At 43.1% G+C, this 12,031-nt stretch overlaps 1 protein-coding gene across 1 annotated transcript in view; it reads right to left on the bottom strand.

Moving 5' to 3' along the window:
• Nucleotides 1-12,031, bottom strand: part of LPP (LIM domain containing preferred translocation partner in lipoma) — a 337,577-nt gene that overhangs the window by 224,474 nt on the left and 101,072 nt on the right. Inside the window, exon 4 of the mRNA XM_031043045.2 lies at nt 9,853-9,916. The gene's annotated coding sequence lies outside the window, so the exon portion shown is untranslated. The remainder of the gene's footprint in view (nt 1-9,852; nt 9,917-12,031) is intronic.

Raw genomic sequence — 12,031 nt, 5'->3', positions numbered from 1 at the left:
AATAGGTCCAACACTCCAACAGAAGGGGATTTTTTGCATCTCTGAATGATAGAGATTCACTTTTATGTCCTGCGGCTGCTTGGGAAATTCAAAGCTATTTCTCTAAAGAATTCATTTGGACAAGTTTTATGGCTTTGATTAGTTAACTATTTTTTAATGCTAATCCACCCCAGTGATATTTGTCCTCCTTTTCCCCATGTGCACAGAAGCACAGACACAGACAAATACTACACAAAAGCAAACATTAGCTAGATGAACAGCCAGGAACAATGACATCCAGAGCCCATAATCAAACACCAACATCCTTTTGTTATGTTATGTTCTTTTCTATTCTAGCAGCTCAAGATCCTTTGGCCCAGGACGACCTGCTAATGGAAATCAAGGAATCAAATTTCAATGCCCAGCAGGTATAATGCTTACACAGTGATTTCACCACAACTATTCTCACTCAAGTAAAAAAAATCTAAATAATTTCCCCTAAAAGTTGCAATACAACATGTGGCTGAAAGGCCTTATTTGAAACTTAATACAAACCGCTGCAAGCAAGTAGCCCAACTGCTGTCTCATCCTCCAGATGAGCAAATAAAGGTGCAGAAACAGTGATTTGCAAAGACTAAAGATGAGTCAAGAATATGGCTGAAGTTACCGAGCACCCATCATCTTACTGGAACTGCTCTCCAGTAAGATGGAGAGCAATTCCAGGCTTATAAATTGAGCACAACACTAAGCAAATCTCCATTTACAATCTCAGCATAAAAACTCGTCCTTGTTTAGGGCACAAAAGTCTAACTGTGTACCACGAACACACTAAGTATCTAAGCCAATAGTCAATTACCTGTCATGGTAGTGGTACCACTGTGGCATTCTATGACATACATAACAGTCAATACACAAAGACACAACCCAAGTAAGGGACAACCCCTGCTCTACAGATCATTTGGTATTCAGGCTGCTACCTAAACTTTGTTGGATGCCTTTGGGTAACAGATTCAGGCAATATTTCCTGTGGCAGAGAATTACACAGGCTGATTACCCTCTGCGGAAAAATGAAGAAATCCTGGAAGCAATTTTCTGTCTCAATTGTTCCCAGAGCACAGGAACAATCTTTTAGTCCTCTTCCTATTTTCTGCTCAATACCATCCAGGCTCAGTGGGCAGAATCCATCACGGCAACACCTCGGTCTGGGTCCATGGAAACACGCACATGAAACTTTACACATGAGTAGCCCCACTAACTTCAAACAGTGTCACTTTGCCACAAAGTTTTAGAGGACAAAACTGGATCAGAACAAAATAGGCGACAAAGTCAAAGTACCTGGGAAATGTTCAGTCCTAGGTAGGACCAGGCTTCTCTCAACAACATAACACAGATAAACAGGGTTTCTGATGCACATTTCTTAACCTAGCTCTTTCAAAATTAATTTCCAGATTTTTCAAGGAGATCAGGAAACAACAGCTGTACTTGAGAATTGTGCATCACAGGTAGAGCTCATAAAACAATAGGTCATATTCTCAAACTAAAAATTACATTACTGGGGAGGAGGGGTGGTGTATAGAAAAAGCACAGATACTTTCTACAGGAAAATAAAAAAAAAAAAACACACCATTTTTAAGAGAAAAATCTAAATGCTGATGGCTTTCTACCAGAGCCTGACAGCATTCCCATGCAAAATCACCACCCCAGTACTGACAGCATTTTAGGTGTGAAAAGCTGGTTTCTGTTTCCTGGAGTGCCCATGCAGACCACACCTAGGAGGCACCACTGCCCCAGTGCACTGGGGACTCCCATGCTGTACAGACTGAAGAGATGTGGTTTGGCTGTAAGACTGATCCACGAGGGGGAAAGGACTGGGTACTGAATACCAAACGCTACCACTCTACTTATGTGGCAGCAGTGACTCCAAATAGAAACTTCGCAGTATTTTCACAACAAATACTTTTCACCCAGGTAGACACCCACACTCAGAATTATTCAATCAGAACATTATTTTCCATCCAAGAGGGTTTTGATAGAAAATGTTCCATTTGCCCTAATCAATGGGGCTTAAGCATCAGTCAAAATATTTTCTTGAACTGAAACCTTCAGTGCCAGAGTGAGAGAACAAGCTCTTTAGATAATCTGTCTCCAAAGGCAGGTACTGACCTTTTTTTTAATAAAGGTAGCATTTAAAATACTGTTACTTTTCAGCCAGTGCTGCTGGGAGAGAGGGAGGGAAGGGGACTGCATGCCTGCTGCAGAATCGCATGGCCGATCTTAGTATCGCTTAATTTTCAAAAGAGGGATTTGATAATAAACAACCTTTCCCTTGTACACAAACATTTCTAATTTCATGCCCTGCTAATCATACATCTGTTAGAGCTCCTTTTCTATCCACTGCAGTAACAATAACAAAAGAAAAATCATCATACTAACAATGTGGTTTGTCTAAAATGAAAATTGAATAATAATCAATTGTCCTCTGCAGCACGAGGGAATGCAGCAAGCAGCAACACTCGCTCGATGGAGGTGACAACCACATGGTTTGAAAAGTGACAACTTCACTCCATCTTGCCACTAGCCCTTGCTGCTGGCAGCCCCTCTGTCATCAGTCCTGTTGGCATAGGAGACCTTCTGGGACTGGTTTCACCAGATGGCATCTCTCATGTTTCCTGGTGGTCCACACCAGGCCCCACCACCAGCAGAGTCTCTCATGCCACCATTGCCTCATCCACCAACCACATCTTTCCCCCTTTCCTTCCCCTCTTTATTTTTTCATCTCCTCCTCTATCATCAGGATATTACTTGAGAGAGATGCTACAGCAATGACTCTGCCTTCCCAAATCTTTTACCACTGGTGAGACTCTGGGCCTCAGTGTACCAAACCTCAGGCATGTTCAGCTCCCTTGTCTGTGCCTTCCACATGCAAGAGTTTCTAACTAAACAGCTACTGAAAAGTGCACTTAAATATGTGATTACACCCCTGAAATCAAGTTCTGATCCCTTCAATGTTAGCAGAAGGGTTGAGGCTATTATTTAATAGACATGCCCATCTGAAACGCCATGTTAATCAGGCTCCAAGAAACACCCCCAATCAAGAAGACCATTTGATTTGACTTAAGGAAGAAAATTTGTAAGATGACACACCAGAATAGGTTGTCCAGAGAAGCTGTGGATGCCCCATTATAGGAAGTGTTCAAGGCCAGGCTGGATGGGGCTTTGAGCAACCTGGTCTAGTGAAAGATGTCCAGAGGGGTTGGACTAGATGATCTTTAAAGTCCCAAAACCATTCTCTGATTTTATAATTCTAAGATTTACTGCCTTGCATTGCCCATACTCCTCTTTTTTGGACTGCTGATACACACCTTTTGCCTTTTTAGACTCCTCCCACTCCCATAGCTGTGCTGGGCCAACTCCAAATCAGAAATACTGCACTTGTAAAACCTACACAACGGTAACTCTGCAACTTTTAATAAGCAGTAGGAACCCATCTGAAGGCCCAGGCACAAAGATGTTATGGGCAGACATACATGGCTCTGCTACAACTTAGATTCCTCTCTGGCCTCCAAGTCTTCATGTGAGCATGCCAAACCTTTCCTTCCAGAGGTGTTTTCTAAAGCCTAGATGTTTTCTAAAGCTACATAAGCTCTCCCTTGTCTTCATCATGAAGTGTAGTTTTTTGAGTAGTCGGCTTTAGGGAGACTTGAGAGTTTTACTAATATCAATTAATTACTCCCATTTTGCAGATAAGCAAACAAAAGAACAACAACAACAAAAAAAAAATGGGGGGGGGGACGACTAAATATTCTGGTCTAAATTCACAGATGGGGTTCAGAGAACAAGCACACTCCTTGACCTGGGTCCAGGGTAAGCCAAGCCACTGGGGAAGCCACTTGGCATCCCAAGCCCCCTGCCTCCTCCTCCAGGAACAACACCAACCCTGCCCTGCACAGCAACCCCTTCAGCTCACTAAGGAGGCACAAGCATCCTTTGCCTGGAGTTCTTTATTTTATTTGTCCCTTCATGCTAAAGCTACAGCGATTAGCAATGTTACTATACAAGCCAGCTTTTATTACTAAAGAGACAGTTTTACCCCAGCTGCTCTAAATATGGCATTATACCTAGAGGCATCAGTGCTGCTTAGTCAGGGCTCATATGAACCAGTGCTGCTGCCTGAGCCCCAGCACACAGCAGGCATTGGGCAAACACTGGGAACACAAGGTAAAGGTGATCCAAACCAGGCTATACCTAAGACCAGGTGACCACAGTCAGCACAAACACAGGCACTGATACATCCCATCTGTCAATATACAAGAGCATTCAGCTCTGCATCCTTCTGACCTCTAATCAAAGTGCATTCAGTCAAACAACCCTACCAGACTCTACAGTGAAAAGGGAGGGGGAAGGAATAAAAAAAGACCTTGTTGAGCAAAAGTACTGAGACACATTTGATGTAATAGTCATATGATTAAAAAACTGTCATATCAAAGTTTTCTGCAAAGTAGGAACACTCTGACAGTTCATATTTTAAAAACTGACATTTTGATTCATTACTGTAAATAGCACTCTGTATTAAATATTGTGACAAGGCATACAGTGTATTTTTTGAGCTCTATAACATTTAGGAAGTACTGGGGGTTTTTTAATTTTTTTTAAAGCATGTATAATATCAAAAGCATTTAAAGCAGAACTCCAAGAAAGCTTCTAGAGGAGAGAATCATTATTTCTGAAATAACCTACTTCCCTGCCATCATCTGAAGCACTGCTGGGAACTTAGGCCCACAAGGATCTTAATGTACTGTTTGCATAATAAAATAGGGAAATGTCTCACGGAACAAAAGAGCTATAAGGAAAGTGGCTACATTAAATAATGTAAAATTACTCACTACCAAATCATCCTGAAGTTGGCATAAGAGGAAGAACACTAAAAGGTGCTGAATTACCACTCAAAGTATCTGAGAGTCCAGGTTCATAACCAAGATAAACAATGTGATGTCCAAATGACTGCCCAAATGTGCATCTTGCTTATCTCCTCAGTCTTTAGCCACATATTTTGCCCCCTCAACTGCCTCACAACTCATGCTTATGTCTATAAAGGATAAAAGTGACTTTATGGTCCAAAATGAGGGCTGGGGACACATGAGCAGCAGGACCACCTCTTCTAGCAATGGTACAAACTCAGACTGGTTGAACCTGCTCATGAAACCATTCCTGAGTTCAGTTGTTGCCTGTCTTTCCTGACACTCTTAAGACCATAACATCTTTCTCAGCACAACTCTGTTTTGTCTGTTTAGACCATAAGTTCTTACTGACAGGAGGTAATGCGCCTGCCTGTGCAAGGAGACCTTAGCCAGTCCCCCAAGACCTTCTGAACCTAGACATGGGCAGAGAGCTGCTACAAACCCCTGCATCCTGGCACAGCTATGCCCATTGCAGGCAGAGATAGGGCAGGCAGTACTCCCTCACTGCCAGGGCAACCAGAAAGGGATGTCTAGATGGAGCTGTGTCCTGGTTTGAGCAGTAGCAGTCATTTTTCTCCTTCTTGGTAGCTGGTGCAGTGCTGTGTTTTGACTTTCGGGCTGAGAACGGTTGCTGATAGCAAGTATGTTTTGAGTTACTGCTCAAATGTTTGGTTTGTCCGAGGCCTTTTCTGAGCTCATGCTCTGCCAGGGAGGAGGGGAAGTCGGGAGAAGGGAGAGGCAGGACACTTGGCCCAGGCTAGCCAAAGAGGTATTCCATACCATAGCACATCATACCCAGGAGGAAACCAGGAGATACCTGGAAGGGCTGGAGCTCTGGGGGGGATGGAGTAGGTATCGGTCAGTGCTCGGTCGGGCAGGGTGGGATGAGTTATGGGTCAGTGGCTGGTGAGGTGTTGTATTCTCTTCACTTGTTATTTGCTTTATCATTATTATTTGTAATAGTAGTAGCAATAGTGATTTGTGTTATACCTTAGCTATTAAACCGTTCTTATCTCTACCCATGGGGGCTACATTCTTTGGATTCTCTTTCCTAACTCTCTGGGAGTTGGGGGAGCAAGGGGGGGGAGTGAGTGAACGAGCTGTGCAGGTTTGGTTTTAAACCATGACAAGCTGTCAGACTTCTTCTTGCACAGGAGTCCACAGCAGTACAACTCAAACTGTAGAGATGCTGTGAGCCACCAGAACAGACACACCAACCAAGACCACTTAATCCCCTTACCACTCCCTGCCAAGTTCCTACAGCTTGTGAATCCCTTTTCCTGGATCACCAGTATCAAGGCAAACAAGACTGGGCCCATAAGTAGTAATGACAATGTTTTGCATCTTCTCAAAAGCAGCCGCAAAACAGAGAAATTAAAAATAATAGCTCTAGCTGACACAAAAAAAAAAAAAAAAACCTAGACGGAGCAGCAGAGGAAAACCAGAGGCTGACTAGCCTGTTTTCAAGATGCTCAGGTGTTATTAGGACTGCAGTCAAGGGCTTTAGAAAGAAAAATGGTTACCATTATAATTACTTGCAGCCAGCTGCAAGTGGAGCTCTGGGCTCAGGCTACTGAAAGAATGGATATGCTGCCATAAATACAAGTATGGAGCCTAGTCGGGGACATGGTGAAGCAGTCACGCACACCGAAGATGGATCACAACACTGTTTTAACAGGGGTCTGATCCAGCATAGCCAGCAGTTCCCCAGAAGCTGGGGAACAGCTCACTCGCCACTCACATGCTGGAAATCTTGTGGATGTGTCTGCATGCCAGCAAGTGTGGTAGTAGTAGTGGTCTAGCCAGACACCCAAAACATATTGGCACCACTATAATTTGTCCATTCACCAATATGTTTTCCTAAAAACACCCATATGCTTTTCCTGCAGTTCCCATATGCTTTTGCAAAGAGAAACAAAAACATTTTGTTAGTTGTGAGCAATTGATCGCCACGTATTTCACAGAAGTCAAGTAGAAGAACAACAACAAAAAAAGCAGTCAGCTGCTTCCCCCTCCCTTTCCTCTCTGTTCATGGAGGGAGCTGTGAAGAGCAGGAAAAAAAATTCAGCCCACAGCAAAATACACACACAGTTCATTTTTTTGCACTGCAAGATATTCTAGGAATATAGGAGGAATCTTCATTAAAAACAGGCTATCAAAGATCTGGCAGCCACTGGCATACCAGACAGCGATTCAGTGTCGGGTGTTCAGCTCTCTGCTCAGCACTAGCTCGGGTCCTCACCATGGGTAGGGCAGCCCACAGGAATCTGGGCTCCTGGAGAAGCACATTAAACAAGCCTGTGGAGGGGTGGACAGTGTAATAGAGAGGTTACAGCATTTCCAATTCACAGGACAGCTCATTTGATGCCAAATCTATCTATGCTTGCAGGTATAAAGTCCCCGCTCGTGTGTAGGGCTTCCTAGGAAGATGCTGCCTTGCTAATGCAAATCCCAAAGTAAGTGAGCATATGAGGGGAGCAGGCAGGCTGCTCGGTTCAACAAAGCAGGCATGTGGGTGTACAAGTATGCATGTGTCAAGGCTGGAGCATGCGGGAACCATAGCTGTTCAGTTAGAGACTCATTAAGAAGTGCAACAGACCTGAGGCCAGCGTTGAAAGAGAAGTGTAAAACATTTCTCTGGAGAAAGATCCATACATGTTCTTCTTTACACAAATAAAATTAAAGAGAGAATCATAATATAGACACATCAATTAACTTTTGAAAAGCCAAGGGCACTGCATACAAGAATAGTTGAAAGGGGCAGAGCTTTGTTACAGGACACTTGCAACTGTGTGTAGCCTTTCTTCCCTTGGAAAAGATATTCAGCTACTGCTACATGAAGTTCTGATATCAGTCCTGTCTTCATCATGCTCACTGTTATGGGAACACAGCTGCTTCCTTCCCAAAATGGTCATACACATACCTGCATATTGCTATAACCCTACGCATGAACGGCTTGGGATTATCTTTGTGAAGACTACGAAAAATACACCAAGGGCATATGTCAAGGACTACTGCAGTGCTTGACTTGGCAGGTACAGCCGTAAGGTAGGAGTTTGAGGCTGACTGTCTATGTAAGACATGCAGAACAGCATGCACCCTACTACCAGAATTTAGATTTTCTGTGTTCTGCTGTTCTTCCACAAATTTAATGTGGAATTTAAATTTTGTAGAGTTAGTGTTCTCTTACAGTGATCTAATCTCACACAAGTGTCATGAGAGGCCAGATGTAACAGGTCAAGAGGCCTGTTTTTCCACACAAACAAAGCTGAAAACTCAGTCAAGAGATGAGAAATCAACCTCTTGCACCAGACACCGAGTATGAAACAATTTGTCGGAGATAGCTTGCTTGACAAAATACATTTTATGACACATTTTTGTCCTGAGAGGAGTTGTAAGCACCTGAACATCTGACTTCACAACTCAGAAATATATTGATGTTATTGCTTAAGTTTTGAATAGAAAGCAAAACTAACACTGTCCCACCTAGTTAACAGTCTGTAAGGATGGGCTTCTTCCTAGATTTCATATTTACAGCAACCCACTGGAACAGTTTATTAGACTTAGCCAGGAAAGCTGCTGCATGAAGAGTGGGACTAACAGAAAATTAATCTTCCATAACCCAGCAACTGGGAAGACCAGGCCTTGAACCAAATTGTCGCCTCTCACTATTAATCTCCTGTCTTCTATTCATTAATCCCTGGTCTTTGTCTTTCAACATTCATTAATGTTCCCACCTGCTTGCAGTAAACAGTGGGCTGAAACCTCATCTAGCCATAAATTACATATTAAAAACAAACAAACAAAAAAAAAACAGCAACAAGGAAAAAAAAAACCCCACACCAACAACCAAAAAAGCCCCCAGACAACTAAAGCAAAACCCACCCACCCCCCAAGAAAACCAAACCCCCATGAAAAAAAATATAAACTTATGTGGTCCCCCGCACTTGTACCATGCATGGCCTTCTGGGGTTGCCATTTGGCGCGAGGAACCATCACCATGGCAAAGACTTCCCAGATCCACCACACCCTCCTAAAGCACATCTCCTTGAGAACTTCATCACGGCCATTGAGCTGTTATAAACCAGCTACCAGCAATCCCTGTTCATTCGTTATCTACTTCTCAACAGGGCGGGTTGCTCACTGCTTTCTTCCTCCAGTTGACCTTGTAGCACATCTTTTGTCTCTTGGGATAGCACATCTGAGAGAGGCCTGAGGACAAACTTACTGCTCTGACAATGTGCTTTTTTTGCAGCCTTATCCTTGCTGCAACTGACTCATCCCATCATGGAATAGGCACAAAGCACAATTCATGTTATAAACATAATCTGGCAAGGGACTCCTACAAGAGTTTGGGGTAGTTTATCAGGATGATCCTTAAAGTCGCAGTTAAATATCTCCAAGTGAATTTGATGAAACTGGCAATTCTGAAAGAATGAATTAATTTCCTCCTCATGTAATTTTCTATTCAGGTTATTCTTAATAGGCTTATATCCTTTCCCACTTTTGTGCACTGAAGCATGGTTAAAGCTTGTAATACAGACAGTTCTCCATCACCAGATGGGAGCATATCCAGGCTACAGAGAGGTATGCCATGGATGCAGTGTGAGTTCAGGTCCACAAATAGGAAAGTCTCATTCAAAAAGAAGTCAAAATAATATGGTTCATAGGACCATGCAATTATTCCCATGCAACACACCCATTCCCAGGAGGGCCTGCATGTTTGCTGCTTCCAGACCTGGACCCAGAAATAGTAAAATAACCTCAAGCCTCCTGTTTAGGCTGGCCTCCCACCACCCTGAGCTTTGGTGAAATGACCATCACTTGCTGAATGACAGAACATGGTCTCATGATCTTCCAACTCCCTCTACATTCACCAGCTGGCAAAAGCCCTGTGACCTGATTCATTCCTCACCTGGAAGCAAGGTGGCCCTGTCAGGCACCCAGGTAGATCTATGACAAGCTTTTCCAAGGGACCTCTGTGGGTGCAAACAGAAAGATCATAATCAATGTTTTGGTCATTGTAAAAGCAGAAAGCAAATCAAGCTGGCTGTAACACCGCACCAAGAAAACAGCCCCAAAATGGCCCTTAATGCCAGTTACCCTCTTGTATGGAGCAGACCATAGCTTTTTTTGCCCTCTGATACAACCCATGTGTCAATCTGTCCGTTTTTTGACCCATATAAGTGTTTTTCACTTATTTGCAGATTCTATCAAGCAAGTAGAGAAATTGAGGTTTATTTGGGAGAGAAGATACTTGCTTCAAATTACTGCAGAGCTTGTGAAAGGTACTGACTTAAGGGCTACAGGTAACAAAATCCCTTTCAAAGCTTGACTAAACAACTTTCTGCTTCTCATGCTTAAAGGGCCTCTAAGAAGAGGCCTCCTCCACTGCTCAGGCCAATGGTGGGTCATGCCCACAGCACTGGCTTTGCCAGGCAAGCACCTAGAAAAACTGAAGCTGAGAAGGGATGCATTAAACATGCAGCAACTGTGGAAAAAGCAGTAGGGTAATACAGCTTCAGCCCTTGTTTCCTTTTGAGTGCCTCCAAGGATGCCCAGCTAAAAAAAAAACCACATGTTTTTCTGTTACCACAAGCTGCTTTCAACCAGCAGCTTCTCTTACTTCCAGCTTATTGATATCTAGCCTATTCTGGTGTTATCTGTTTCCTTCCATCTCAGTCCTAAAGAAGAAATAAGCAAGCTTAAAAAATACTAGCAATGATTATTGGAAAGTCCAGTTCACCTCCACCTGCTCCAGTTCTTCCAGCCCACCATGTTTCTGGCTACCCCAGGCCCACAAGCTCATCCTAACTGCATCCTCAACCGTATTTTCCTAAAGTCTAATTATCTCTTAACAAGCATGGCTCAGATTAGCCAAGGAGTTAACAACACTGAAGAGGAGGAGAGACATATTTAGCCAGTCACATACACTATTTTTTAAGGAAACCAGGCTGAAACAGACTAGCCCAACCATCAACAGTCTTTGCTCAGGAGAACCAGGTCTGGCAGGGCAGCATCTTCATCCGGTCCACAGCAGAGAAAGGGGAGCACAGAGGAGAACTGCAGCAGTTGCTTCAGATCCACACCAAAGCCCAAGAAGCACAGAGAAATTTGTTGAGGACCTCCCCACACACACTGGATATTCCTTTCATATTTGCTGTGACAAAAAAGTCACATTAACATTTTTGCAAGCACTGGGAGCCTGTATCAAGTAACAGCAAAGAGGCAGACAGGTGTCCTGACCAGAGGAGACAACATATGTTCACAGTTTGGAATTTATTATTATTGTTAATTTTTAAAGGGGAAAATAAATCTGAGAGATTTTTTTGTGCATGATACATTTTCTGCTCTCTGTTTGATGTTGCTTTCAGACTCAAGACTTCAAATAGCTAACGCTAACCTCAAGCCTGCTTTAAACTAATGCCCCTTACGTGACCAGAAATGAATGCATGGTGAATCACTTATGCCACGCACAATGGGGGTGATGAGTGGTGGTCCATGTCTCCCAACTGCTGTGTGGACACAAGTACACTGGGGGAAAAGGAGATTCCAGCTCTCTCTGCATCACTGCCTGGTAATTCTGGAAAGCACAATCTTCAGGTCAACAGCCCAGCCACAATCAGTCAGAGAGGACAATGTAGCTATTGGCATCTTCTGCAAAGTATGTGTGTATTTTTATATATATATGTGTGTATATATATATATACATATATAAATATATATAATCTGCATAGGCTGCACTTCCATCCTCTCTGCCTGCCTTCGGGAGATGCTTAAGAGAAGTTGCATTTTAATTACTAGCCCAAATCAAGGAAATCTGATTTTGACAGCAGGTGAAAGAGAGCAACTCAAAGTTACAGACTTCAGGGTATGTGGGTCCCTGGTCTTCGCTATTTTACTGACATTACTGCTTCCAGAAATTAAGTCAAAACCCCACTTAACATCAGAGAGGCTGGAATTTGCATCTAAAGTGCTGCCTAAGCCTCAGTTATAATAAACAGATACAGCTCCACTGAAATCAAAAGCATTATTCTGATTTTTTCTGGTTACAGATCTACAGACCCATAAACATTACAGCTCATCCAACCTCC

Source organism: Melopsittacus undulatus, chromosome 6 (assembly GCF_012275295.1).
Source record: "Melopsittacus undulatus isolate bMelUnd1 chromosome 6, bMelUnd1.mat.Z, whole genome shotgun sequence".
In the NCBI taxonomy this organism is placed as follows: Eukaryota; Metazoa; Chordata; class Aves; order Psittaciformes; family Psittaculidae; genus Melopsittacus; species Melopsittacus undulatus.
The sequence above is the reverse complement of the archived record's forward strand: the minus strand, read 5'-3'. Positions and strand labels throughout refer to the sequence as shown.